Source organism: Leopardus geoffroyi, chromosome D2, assembly GCF_018350155.1.
Source record: "Leopardus geoffroyi isolate Oge1 chromosome D2, O.geoffroyi_Oge1_pat1.0, whole genome shotgun sequence".
Taxonomy (NCBI): domain Eukaryota; kingdom Metazoa; phylum Chordata; class Mammalia; order Carnivora; family Felidae; genus Leopardus; species Leopardus geoffroyi.
The window spans coordinates 22,623,015-22,637,056 of NC_059334.1; the positions used below are offsets into that span (position 1 = coordinate 22,623,015).

General features: G+C 41.7%; 1 protein-coding gene and 1 pseudogene across 3 annotated transcripts in view; one reads left to right on the top strand and one right to left on the bottom strand.

Moving 5' to 3' along the window:
* ANK3 (ankyrin 3) overlaps positions 1-14,042 on the bottom strand; it is a 687,904-nt gene that overhangs the window by 360,196 nt on the left and 313,666 nt on the right. The gene's annotated exons all lie outside the window — the stretch shown is intronic.
* On the top strand, positions 2,797-4,415 carry LOC123576550 (annotated as a pseudogene).

Below are 14,042 nucleotides of genomic sequence, written 5' to 3' on the forward strand. Positions count from 1 at the left end.
AGAACATCCAATGGAAAAAAGACAGCCTCTTTAACAAATGGTGCTGGGAGAACTGGACAGCAACATGCAGAAGGTTGAAACTAGACCACTTTCTCACACCATTCACAAAAATAAACTCAAAATGGATAAAGGACCTGAATGTGAGACAGGAAACCATCAAAACCTTAGAGGAGAAAGCAGGAAAAGACCTCTCTGACCTCAGCCGTAGCAATCTCTTACTCGACACATCCCCAAAGGCAAGGGAATTAAAAGCAAAAGTGAATTACTGGGACCTTATGAAGATAAAAAGCTTCTGCACAGCAAAGGAAACAACCAACAAAACTAAAAGGCAACCAACGGAATGGGAAAAGATATTTGCAAATGACATATCAGACAAAGGGCTAGTATCCAAAATCTATAAAGAGCTCACCAAACTCCACACCCGAAAAACAAATAACCTTGTGAAGAAATGGGCAGAAAACATGAATAGACACTTGTCTAAAGAGGACATCCGGATGGCCAACAGGCACATGAAAAGATGTTCAGCGTCGCTCCTTATCAGGGAAATACAAATCAAAACCACACTCAGGTATCACCTCACGCCAGTCAGAGTGGCCAAAATGAACAAATCAGGAGACCATAGATGCTGGAGAGGATGTGGAGAAACGGGAACCCTCTTGCACTGTTGGTGGGAATGCAAATTGGTGCAGCCGCTCTGGAAAGCAGTGTGGAGGTTCCTCAGAAAATTAAAAATAGACCTACCCTATGACCCAGCAATAGCACTGCTAGGAATTTATCCAAGGGATACAGGAGTACTGATGCATAGGGGCACTTGTACCCCAATGTTTATAGCAGCACTCTCAACAACAGCCAAATTATGGAAAGAGCCTAAATGTCCATCAACTGATGAATGGATAAAAAAATTGTGGTTTATATACACAATGGAATACTACGTGGCAATGAGAAAAAATGAAATATGGCCTTTTGTAGCAACGTGGATGGAACTGGAGAGTGTGATGCTAAGTGAAATAAGCCATATAGAGAAAGACAGATACCATATGGTTTCACTCTTATGTGGATCCTGAGAAACCTAACAGGAACCCATGGGGGAGGGGGAGGAAAAAAAAAAAAAAAAGAGGTTAGAGTGGGAGAGAGCCAAAGGCCAAAGCATAAGAGACTGTTAAAAACTGAGAACAAACTGAGGGTTGATGGGGGGTGGGAGGGAGGGGAGGGTGGGTGATGGGTATTGAGGAGGGCACCTTTTGGGATGAGCACTGGGTGTTGTATGGAAACCAATTTGACAATAAATTTCATATATTTTAAAAAAATAAAAAAATAAATAAATAAAAAAAAAAAGAAAATTTTCTCAATTTGATAAAAAAAATTCTATGAAAAAGTTACAGAAGCTATTATTATACATAATGGTAAACTATTGAATGCTTTTGTACTAAGAGTAAGAACAAGGTAAGCCTGTCCTTTCCACTACTTCTATTTAACACTGTACAGGAGATCTTAGCCAGTGTAAAAAGTTAAAGAAAAGCAATAAAGTCATAAAGATTGGAAAGGAAGAGTAAAACGGACTCTTTTCATAGATGACATAATTGTTTACATAGAAAGACCCTAAGGCATTTACAAAACAACTCCTAGAACTAATAAGTGACTTTAGCTTGGTTTTAGGATACAATTAGATCTATTTACAAATAGCAACTCTATTTTATATGCTGGCTGCAAACAAGTGGAAAATGAAATTCAAAAAAAAAAAAAAAAGAAAGAAAAAAGAAAAATTCTACTTTTAAAAGCACCAACAACCACTAAATACTTAGGAATATTTTTTAAAAGTAATCTCTATGCCCAATATGGGGCATGAACTCACAACCCCAAGATCAAGAATGGCACATTCCACTGAATGAACCAGCCAGGCGCCTCCACTCAGGAATAAATTTAATGAAAAACATGCAAGATGTTCACATTTTTACATTGAAATAATGCTGAAAGAAATTAAAGATCTGGACAAATGTAGAGATATACCACATTCATGGATTGGAAGTCCCAACATTGTTAAAATACCCATTTTCTTCAGATCTACAGATTCAATGAATTCCCCATCATAACTTTTTCAGTTTCTTTTTAAATGACAAGCTTATTCAAAAATTTGTAATAGATAAAAAGGATCTAGAATATCCAAAGCAATCTTGAAAAATAAAAACAAAGTTGGAAGACTTACACTACCTGAATTTAAGATTTATTATAAAACCACAATAATCGAGAGAGTACTGGTACTGGTGTTAAGGTAGACAAATAGATCAATGGAACAGAAATAGACCTATACTTAAATCTTTAATTTATTTATAATAAAGGTACAAAGCAATTCAATTGGGGGAACAAAGTCTTTTGAACAAGTTGTACAGGACAACAGCATGCCCGTAAGGAGAATAATGAACCCTCTATTCCCATTTCATACTATACACTAGAAGTAACTCAACTTTACCAGATACTTACAAATGGCCAATACATAAAAGGGTACTTATTAAGCATTATTAGTTATCAGAGCAACACAAATTTAATCCACCATGAGATACCACTAACCACATACTGGAAATGGTAAAGTTAAAAAGACAGAAACAAATCAAATGGTGCCAAGAATGTGAAACAACCAGAACTCTAACACATTATTGGGGGATAGAGGGGGTGGGTGAAATTCTACAGCTACTTTGGCAGTTCTTTATAAAACCACCCTACAACTTAACAATCTCACTCCCAGAAGTTTACACAAAAAAATAAGAAAGCATATGTTCATGAAAGAATTGGTACAAGAATGTGCACAGATTTATTCATAATAACCAAAAGCAGAGACCACCTAGGTGTGGACCAACAGATGAATGAAGAAATAAACTGGTGCCTTCATCCAATTAATATCTCTCAGCAACAAAAAGCAACCAACCACTGTTCTACATAACAAAACATTGAATCTCAAATACAACAATATGCTGAGTGAAAAAGATCGGAGCAGCAGTTGCCTCTGGGAGTGGGGTGAGGTGGGGAACAAGTGAGAAGGGGCATGAGGGAATTTTCTGGGGTGATCATAATGTTTTATATCTCAACAAGGGTCACTTGTAAAAATTCATCAAATGATACACTTAAATTTTGTGCATTCCACAGTATGTATGTTTTACCTTAAAAAAGTAGACACACATTGACCTCCAGTTAAACTGGTGTGCACATCTCACTTTGAAATGCATAAAAAATAGGATGGAATAATGGGTGGATAGAGAGATTGGTAGATAGATACACAGGTAACAAAACAAATCTAGAAAAATGTTAATCGTAGACTCCAGGTGATGGGCATATGGGCATTCACTGTGCACTTCTTTCAAATTTTTTGTATATTTGAAAATTCCCTTGGGGTTCAGCCAAGGGCTCTGAGCGGCCCTACCAGATGGCAGCAGTAGTCCTAGGGGGAGACACCACTGGCCCCCAGCGTTATCTTCCCCAATCAGACCGAGGAATTAGGGCCACACCAGGGCCCTATGGAAGGCACTGGAGATTGGAGCAGCGAGGAGCCTGAGGAAGAGCAGGAGAAAACAGGGGCAGGCCCAGCTGGCTACTCCTACCAACCCCTGAACCAAGATCCTGAACAAGAGGAGGCAGAGCTGGCACTGGTGGGGGATGGAGAAGATGTAGTTGCTGATATTGAGGATCCGATCCAGGCCCTGGGCTTCATTTGCCACACCTGCCATTAAAGGGCGAGGATGAAGAGGAGGAGGGAGCCACAGGACCTGGGTAAAGGGAGCATGCTTTCATTTTGGAATAATGTTGGAGGAAAGGAACTGGGTAGAGCCAATAAACGGGAGTCATAGAGGAACACCCTGTTCCTAAAACAACGGTTTGTTATCTAAGACTTTACAGACTTCAGAATCCAGGTGAAAGGCTATTGTGCTGGACTTGGGTTGCAGGTGGGCTTGCCTGGAAATAACAAGATGGATTTGGCCACATTGCTAGCCCAAGGGTTATGGGTTAATTCAAAGAATGGGGGAGTGGAGCTGGTCCCATTGTTTCTGTTCTCCCGCTTTTTGTGATTTCAGAACATGTGGAGTTGGTGAAAAGGACAATGGCTGGAGTAAGCCTGCCTGTGCCAGGGGTTCCTGCCTGGGCTCTGGAGATATCAGATGCCCAGTGGGAAGATGTGGTGCAGAAGGCCCTCCAAGCCTGGCAGGGATCGACCCCAGCCTGGAAGTGACTACCAGCATAGGACTGAACACATCCCTGGTTGTAATGTCTATCTTCATATTCTCCATGTCCCTTTCCACATCAAGGCAAATCAGACTGCCTCTCAGAGACCTGCTGTATTCAGTTCTGTACGTATAGGGACATTGGCCCAAGCCCAACCCATCTTAGCATGTATCACTCTGTGGTGAATAAAGCACTCTATGTACACAGCCAAAAAAAAAAAAAAAAAAAAATTCCCTTAATAGTATGATGGGAGGAAAAAACTTAAACTATACTACAGGGTAGACCACTTTTGTTTCTATACGATTTTCACATGTAAGAGATTACCTTCTCACAACAATTCTGTAAATATAGACAAGGCTGGCATCAACCATGTTTTACAGCAGAAGACACTGTCTCATAAGGAACCTCACCCAAAGTGTCAGGGCAGTAGACAAACTCATAGTTCCAGGGGCCATGAGACGTTTTCAATGTTTATTTATTTTTGAGAGAAAGAGCATGAGTGGGGGAGGAGCAGAGAGAGAGGGAGACACAGAATCCAAAGCAGGCTCCAGGCTTCGAGCTGTCAGTACAGAGTCCGACGCGGGGCTCGAACCCACAAACTGTGAGATCATGACCTGAGCCAAAGTCAGACGCCCAACCGACGGAGCCACCCAGGCACCCCACGGGACTTTTTCATAAAGGGCCATGTAGCAAGTATTTGGGGCCATACAGTCACTGCCACAATTATTGTACCTTACTTTTTGTAATATAAAAGCAGGTGTTAGACAATTTGTAAATAAGTGGACATGGCCTTGCTCCAATAAAACTTTATTCACAAAAACAGGCAGGGGCCAGTTTGTTGATCCCTAGATGATAATCCAGGTGTTTTCATTACAGAAGTTATAGAAAAGGATTGATTTTAGAGTCAGATTTACCTGTGTTTTATATACTCCACGGGGTTACTATGACACCTCAATTTGGTAACTCTTATAAAGTACCTAGCATTGTACCTGTTTTAAAGCAGATAATAATTTTTTTTACTACCTTGCCTTTGTCTCATTTGCTATTTTTGCCACTATACCTGGTGGCCTGGATGAATTACAATAAGAAAAACAAACTGCTTAATGCTGTTCAACCAAATTAATCAACCATGGTAGACTTTTGTTCAGGAAATCTATAAACGATTGCACTGTCAATGGAAATGCATGATTGTTCCTGCATTTTCTGGGCCAACTTTCAGATAGAAATTCACTGAGGGCCCTCCAGGTTTTCTACTCTATTATATCACAGGGAGGTCCCAGTTACTCGCCCCCATTCCACACCTGAGTAAACAAATTGTTTAAACACACGCTTTCTCTCGGGCCATTTCTGTAAACGGCATGATTTCATTTACTCCCTGGTGCCAACCTGTGTGTCCCTTGTATCCAAAATCCCACTGAAAATTGAGTGGGTGGCACCTCTACACTCTTATCTTTGGCTTCTTTCCAAAACCTTGAAGCAACTGAGGCAGCAAAATGCTAATAATTCAAATTTATTCCTTTCTACAGAATTGTGAGGGTGCAAATTACCCAACCATCCCCTTGCTCAGTATGTCAGTGGGCAAAGTTGGAAGGGTAGAGCCAAACATTAGGTTACCAGAGAAGAGACTTCTTCCATTTTCTTTAAAGACTTACAAAATAATACCACAATAACGATAGGTCCCTTAAATGAGCATTTATTATGTCCCAGACACTATGGTAACCATTTGATTCCTTTATTTACAAATTCATCCATATGTATGAAATACTCACCGTGTGCCAGGATTTACATGAATTATCTAATGAATCTACATCAAAATCATATAAGGTAGATGTTATGACTCCTGTGTTACAAACTGAGTACATTGAGTCTAGAGACTCATTATGTTCCCAGTGCTCCCTTGGCCCCTGAGTGGCAGAGATACAATCTAGCAGAGATGAACCTTCTGGAGACTTAACAAATATTGTGACTGCATATTTGAGGTCACTTGTTTAATGTGGTTCTGTATTGCTTTGCCCTTTTCCAGCATATTTGTCCTGTCTCTGCCACTTAGCTATTATCTCTGTAAAGAACTGGTCCAGGAGGCCCACCACCTACGACTGTCCCCCATCCCTCCCCACTGCTATGCGCACAGTGGAAAATCAATAACTTTTGTTGCTTTTTGCCCTTAGCCCCCATCACCGTCTGTTCAGGCAACTCATTTCCCAGCACACCCCCTGCAGGATGTTTTTTCACTTTATTCCCAGCCTCTCCAGAATTAATCTGCAGAAGGCAATAGAATCAGAGACTCCCCCTCCTACGAAACACTCCCTCAACTTTGAACTTTGCCATTACACTTAGCAATCTGCTGTGCCGCTCAGACAAGGAAGGACTCTGGAGGACTGACAGAAAAAGAACGAAGGCATCTGCCTATATGCTACTGGAGAGAATGAAGTGCAGTCTGGAGAGACACCTCCTCCCAGTGCACAAGTAGAATGCGTCAGTCACCGGGGCTGAAGTCGCTGCATCCTCCTCTAGCTGGGGATTCTTCTCTTTCTTCCCATTTTCCCCCACTCAGGCTTTTACACCAACTGAGATCCTTCTGGGTAGACTCCACTTCTCAGATGTGTTTCTGACATCAGCTAATAACACTGGGTACATTAACTAATTAGAAACAGTAAGGAGTTCGGAAAACAAACAAGCATGAAGCAATGTTATTATTATGTGGCTTTTGCCTGACACTGTTGTCCTCATTAAGCAGGCAGGGATGTCAATATATCTACGAAGGAAGGCAAAGTAAAATCCTTACTGCAAGTGCCAGCTGGGTTCAAATTCCTTTTCCTGAAATCAGACATAGCTACTGCTGCAGTGAGACTTGCAGCTGATTTCTCCACCCCCTTTTGTTTCAGTTTGATTTTTTTTTAAGACTCTCTTCACTACTATAGCCGTTCAGCCTCATTTTGCATTGCTTGAGAGTTTGGTTTATGAAACTTTCCAAACAGCAACTCCTCCAGTTCTGGAAAGACCAAGAGAAAATCATAGTATTATTTTCACTTTTCTCATCAGTCGGAATTCACGGCACCTTCCTGAAAGGACTTATTGCCACATCCCTCATGTATCACACTGTAGGTAATATTGGCCTACTTGTGTGCTACCTGTTAAAAACAACAACTCTTCTGATTAAGCAAAAGATGAACATAGAAAGGCCTTGCCTGATTTATGTGCCATTGGTCCTTTCTCTCTTTCCATCCCTCTCCCCCTCCTTCCCTCTCTCCTTCCCTCCACCCCCTCCTCTCTTCCTCCCTCTTCCTCTCATTCATTCTTTCACTTATTTGAAACTGAAGCTTAGGAAGTAGCTGTTGCAGAGGTGTTTGGCTCTTCTCCCTACTCCGCAGACCCAGCCCGCTTTCCCACTGAACATCAGAGTCCTTCGATCTCCAGCTGGGACCTTCCCCTCTTCCCGCTCTAGTCTCCGCTCGGGGCCATGCCATCCAAACACACAGCTTCAGTTATCTCTTGCACTAGATGACTCGTCCCAGACTCTGCTTCTGAGCTCCCCAAATCCAAAATTCAACCATCTATACAACATCTTCCCTTGGAAGCGTCCCACTCCACCATGTCCAAAGGTAAATGCAAGGCGTGCCCCCCACCGATCTACCACTGTTTCTTTGCTTAGCGAATGGCACCTGCATGCACAAGACAGAAGCTTCCCTCCCCAGCCTTTCATCATGGGCCACGTGCTGTGGCCTCCTTCTCCCTTTCAGCTTCATCGTCTGCCAGGCCTGCCCCTACCCGCTGTCTCCATTCTTCACCTAGATGATGCCTCTCTATCTTACAGTTTCATGTTCCTGCCATCCTGACAAAGTAAGCTTCTTCCATTGTAGGATTCATAGCTTCACATGCCTCCCTTCAGAGGACAAGGCATGGCTACAACTTTCCATTTTGTGTGTGTCACGATGTGATTAACCTCTAAACTTCCCAGTGCCAGGCTGCAAACTCCACCAGAAGGGGCAATGTCTGATTTTGTTCACAGCTGTATTCCATAGAGCTTAGAGTGCCTGACACTTAAAAGGAGGTTCTCACTAAGTATTTCTTGGAAGGAAGGCAGGGAGGGAGGACAGAAAGGGGAAAACAAAAAAAAAAAACTTTATTAGGAAAGTTTTAATAAAACCAACTTTAGTTGGTATAGCAGACACTGGCTAGTTATTCTCCACACAATTCCCATTCTCTTGCTGGGCACATATCTCAACTTGTGTTCTCAGTCTCCCTGCAGCCAGGTGAAGCAATGTCACGGACATCGGAAAGGGATGCACACTGATGTGACACATGGCACCTCAAAGCCTGGCCCTTAAGACTCCCACACAGTCTTTGTCCCTCTTGTCCTGTCCCTTTCTTCTCCTGTCCCTCTCTTCTAATGGCTGTTGACCCCTCTCCAAAGATCCACTGAAGGACTCCAAGGGCCCAGTAGAGACGGAGTTTCAAACCACGTGGGGTCTAGACTCCAAATAACTCCACGGCCCCTCCACCAAGCCACACTGGTCTGTGATGTGAACCAGAACTGAACTTTTACTGGGTCAAATTTAGGGGTTGTTTTAGCAATCAGGCTACACTAACTTGCAGAGTTGGGAAGAGACAAGATAAAGCAGTTATCACCCTCCACCTGTGAATTTTCTTACACAGATTATTTTGCTTTTCTAACCTGGAAAAGAGAAAACAATTATGCTATGTTTGGGGATCAAAGGTACGTATGCTTCAAACTGACAAATACAAGTGGTGAACAGTAGCTGTACTTTCTGGTCACGGCAACCTCAACAGAGAAATGCTAAGCTTCTCTAGGCCGGATAAAGCCGTTGGGCTATTAAGGACACAGTCTGTTTTCTTGCTGGTTTCTGTGTGTGTGTGTGGGGGGGGACAATATCACGAACAGCAACCACAAAAGGAGCCCTTCTGATAGAGCAGTCTTGGGGAGGAGGGACCAGTTTGGAGCTAGTCTGCCTCTAACACCTGGGAGGGGTAGCAGAAAGCTGGGCCCCAGTTGGGGGTGGGGGACCTGGGTGCCAACCTTTCCAACCTTGGGAAGTCTGAACACAAATGAATTCAGAAGTGGAAGTTGCTGAGAGAATAGGTCATAAATGTTCTCATCACAAGAAAAAAGAAATTATTAAGCTATACAAGGTGATGGATGTTGACTGAATTTCTGTGGTAAACATTTCATATGGCGTATGTCAAATTGTTACATTGTAAACCTTAAATAAAGTTATATGTCAGTAAAACTGAAGAGAAAAAAAGAGATGTCATAGGGTAGTGCCAGAGTGACCACTTGCTAGGGGAATGGCCTCAGACAAGTGACCTAACCTTTCTGTTTTCACACTTCTAAAATGGAGAAATGAGGGCATAGAAGAAACTACTCATAAGGTTGTTATGGAGATGACTTAATATTTGTAATATTTTATTTGGAAAATTAATATTTGATTAAAAAAGACTAACGGGGGCACCTGCGGCTCAGTCGGTTAAGCATCTGACTTTGGCTCAGGTCATGGTCTCACAGCTTGTGAGTACAGTCCCGGTATAAGGCTCTGTGCTGACAGCTTGGAGCCTGGAGCCTGTTTTGGATTCTGTGTGTGTCTCTCTCTCTGCCCCTCCCCTGCTCATGCTCTGTCTGTCTGTCTGTCTCTCTCTCTCTCTGTGTGTGTCTCAAAAATAAATAAACATTACAAAAATCAAAAAAATACTTAGAGAGCCAGGACAATTAATTTCAGTTGTGTACTGTCCAATTTAAATGGGTCCTACAATTTTTCTTAAAGAGAAACTACTTTTGAATCTCTAAGAAGCTTCTAAGCACCACAGAAGAACCAAGAGAGGATAGGTCAAAAACGACAGGTGAGAAGGCATGTGAGGAGGGCGACTCTTCGTCTGCTGCTAGGTAGGAAGTATTTGGAGACATCATTGCAGGAACCAGATTGATAAACTGTGCAAGTGTTAAAAACTTCACTGCGCATTACTACCCAGCTTTTGCGGAGGTTAAGCCATAACAGCTCCTTGAGCACTGGTACCGTTCGTTATTTTCACAGAGAAAATGTGCAACAAACATTCAACTCATTGATTTTACCTTTCTAATGACAACCAAGACTTTCTATTTAGGATTCTGATTATTTTAATGTGCATATAGTATTTCTCTGTAAAGCCACTTGCGGGCAGATTCCATACCTCATTTATCTTTCATGCCCACCCAGCACAATATCTTGTACATAATAGGGACTCAATAAAAGATGGAAAGAATTAATGAATCAATAAAAATATGGATCATCCCTAAGTCTACTCATGAATCATCTTTCTCCCAAATTTGTAGAATAGTACAATCTGAATTTACAAAACTCAAATGTGAAGGACAAAATAATGATCTCCTTTCTATGGTATTAATCTCAAACCCTTTTATAAAAGGGGATTATAGAAATTTTAGCCACTTCTTTCGCATTAAGTTTTTATGACCTTGAAGGATGGCTTCACTTTGGCCAATTTACTAGAAAGGATATTGAGTTCATAAAAGAATTTTATTTCCCCCTCTGATATTGTGGCACATAGTACACAAGTGAAGAGTTCTCCATAAGTGAAAATGCTGACTACCACGGTGCTTTATATCCGTACCTGTTACACTTCCATGCCAAGTGCCTCAGGTAAAACCCTACAGAGGACACTTTGAAAAGATACAGATAAAATCTTCATTACACTGACAAGTTTCTCATCTAGCTCCCACCACAGTTACTAAGTAATTTCTCTTCTCTATGGAGACAATATAAAAATCAAAAAGAAAGTGTTGACCCCTCACTTGCATTCCAAAATTATATCATTTACCAGGAAATATCCCATTAACTTCTGAGAAATCTAGGAGGCTCTACAAAACGAAGTAAGTATATATTTCTGCAACAGTATAAAAGAAAAGCAAGTTTACTTCAGATAAAAGAGCGTTTTGAAATGTTTTATTCAGCATGACGCAGGAGCATTTTATGGATATTTAATAAATAAACTAAAATATACTCTCAGGCGTTATATAATTTATAATAAAATTGACAAAAGGAAACACTGACATCGATATAGGCACTATTATTTTTGCCCCAATTTTTAAAACATTTGCAATTTGAAAAAGATGGTTTCTATTATTCTTACAGCACAAGAAAACAATGACATTTTATTTTAGCATGTATGTTCATCATGTAAAAACATGCCTACAAGAGTCCTGTTCTGCTAAATAGGTTCAATCCTGTTGCCAGCAAATTCCCAAATCTACCCCCTGCTGGGCAGGTAGGCACTGAACTGTAGCCTCCCCGAGTACAGCTGTTGAATGCGCTCCCCACTCTCCAGTGATGTAGACTCCAGCACATAACGGGAATACACAAATCCTGAGTATTTCTCAGAAGCATACAAAGCTATTTATATAATGATCGATCTTCAGTGCAATTCAACAAACACAAGACATATCCACAAATAACTATCGTAAAAGATCTTATAGGCAATTACCAACAGAAAAGGAGGTACAAAAAGCAGCTATGATATCCGGGGGAGACGTCCTTTCGAGATCAAGGAAGAAAGCCTCTGTGAAGGAACAGGTTTTGGAAGGTGGGTAGGGTTGAAACGAATATGCCTTTCTCTCCTATACGGGATGGACCACAAAAAAAAGGTCAATGGTGTAATGCTGCCAAAATCATATGCATGTTTAACAGGATGTTCAATGAGACTGCTTCAATCTCCCTCTTGGCTGAGGGCATAAAAAGCTGGTGACGAGCATGTCTACCTTGCAGAGTGAGTTATTAGACGTCTCAGCAGCATTTGCAAAGGCAGGCTCTGAAAGCCAGTTTTGTGACCTCAGTTGACTGCTCACCTCAGACTGTGAGAGGTTAGAAAAGCTGAGAGGAGACAGCTGCATACTAGACAGGAATCACTCCAGATGTCAGTGTGCTCTGAGTAACCCCCACCCCCACAACGACTGCGAGAGCAGAGCTCAGGGAGTTCCTTGGAAGTCTGGGGTTCCAGAAGCTGCGTGCATCTCCACGCAAGTGACAGGAGGCAGCAGGCAGGAGAAAGAATGAACCAGACTGCACTGGCAGCTGCCTACAGTTCCCTGTGGCACCTGCTGCAGGGCCTATGTGCCCAGGTGTTGCTTGTGATCAGCTGTGGGCCCCAGGGGTGAAAATGGTCTGTCTGCAGCTACCAAAAATCCAGTTCAAGAGGGCCTCCAATATTCCCAAAGGCTGAGGGAAGAAAAATCAGAGGCCAGGCTGTATCATGGGAAGTACAGTCGAACGTTTTCAGAAGGGACCCCTAAAAGCTGCAAACAGGCAGCGTTAATGCTGTACACAGCACAAAGAGGAGACACTTTCAATTCCATAATAGCCAGAGGAACCACCTCCAGATTACATCAGCGATCTGTCCTGCCTCTGCTCCCTCCACCTGCTCCAAGCCCAGAGTGGCCAGCAGCTGGAAGAGCTAGTGGGGGAGGGAGGATAAATACTCAGTGAAAAAGTGAAAAAGGGATTCCTGTCCCCTGCCACAAGCTTCCAGTCGGGCTCAAGCTGGAAGGAGAGAAAAGGCTTTAACTTTCTATGAAGTTCCAAGTTGTTGTTGTTGTTGTTGTTACTATTATTATTTTTTTTTTTTTTAAAGGATAGAGTTTTCTCAACATTTATTTATTTTTGGGACAGAGAGAGACAGAGCATGAACGGGGGAGGGGCAGAGAGAGAGGGAGACACAGAATCGGAAACAGGCTCCAGGCTCTGAGCCATCAGCCCAGAGCCCGACGCGGGGCTCGAACTCACGGACCGCGAGATCGTGACCTGGCTGAAGTCGGACGCTTAACCGACTGCGCCACCCAGGCGCCCCTGTTGTTACTATTATTATCAATATACTGGGATGAACCTGTTAATTTCCTAAATGAGAGTTTTCTTGTGACAGAGTGGCCAGAGGCCTTTTGTTATTGTGAGAGTGAGCCAAACAAGTTGTGAGACGAGCTCTAATATTTTACCAGGGCAGCAAAGAAAACCAAACCTCAGAAAACATTTTCATGAGCAAGAGGAGCACTGAGTACAACAGTTTCTGACTCAGAAATCCTGCTCGTTCAAATACTAGACACATATATTAAATGGGCTATAGTAATCGTAATTTACATTTTGGTTTCTGTTAAGATAGAAAATATATAAAAATGAACTACTGTTACATGCAATTATATATGGATGAATTTTAAAAACATTATGTTGAGCAAAAGAAGCCAGACTCACATGTATCTATGATTATAGTAAAAACAATTGAACCGTACATTTTCAATATGCATATGGTGTGATTTGTGAATTATATGTCAATAAAACTGTTTTAAAAAGCCAGACATAAAAGAGGACAAGCAAGATGATTTGATTCATGAGAAGTTCTAAGTAAGAAAATTCAACATCAGTGGTGCTTGATGAGTAGGGATGGGAAGGATGGACTCCAAAGAGGAATGAGGGAAATTTGGGAGTGACGGGAAAGTCCTACATCTGAGCTATGCCATTCGGTACAGGATCCGTATGTGATGATTTAAGCTCATTAAAATTTAAAAAATTAAACAAAATTAAAGATTCATTTTCTCAGCCACACCATCCGTGTTTCCAATGTTCAAGAAAACAGCAATATGTGGACAGTAAAGAACACGTTTTATGGTTCTCAAAAGTTTCATCAGATAGTAATGTTCTATCTCTATATCTTGATTTCACTAGTGGTTATTTAGGTCTTATTTGTCACAACTCACCAAAATATACATGCAAAACCATGTATGCATGTGTGCTGAAATAATAAAATTGACCTAAAAATTGATCTTGAGAGAAAATAGCCCT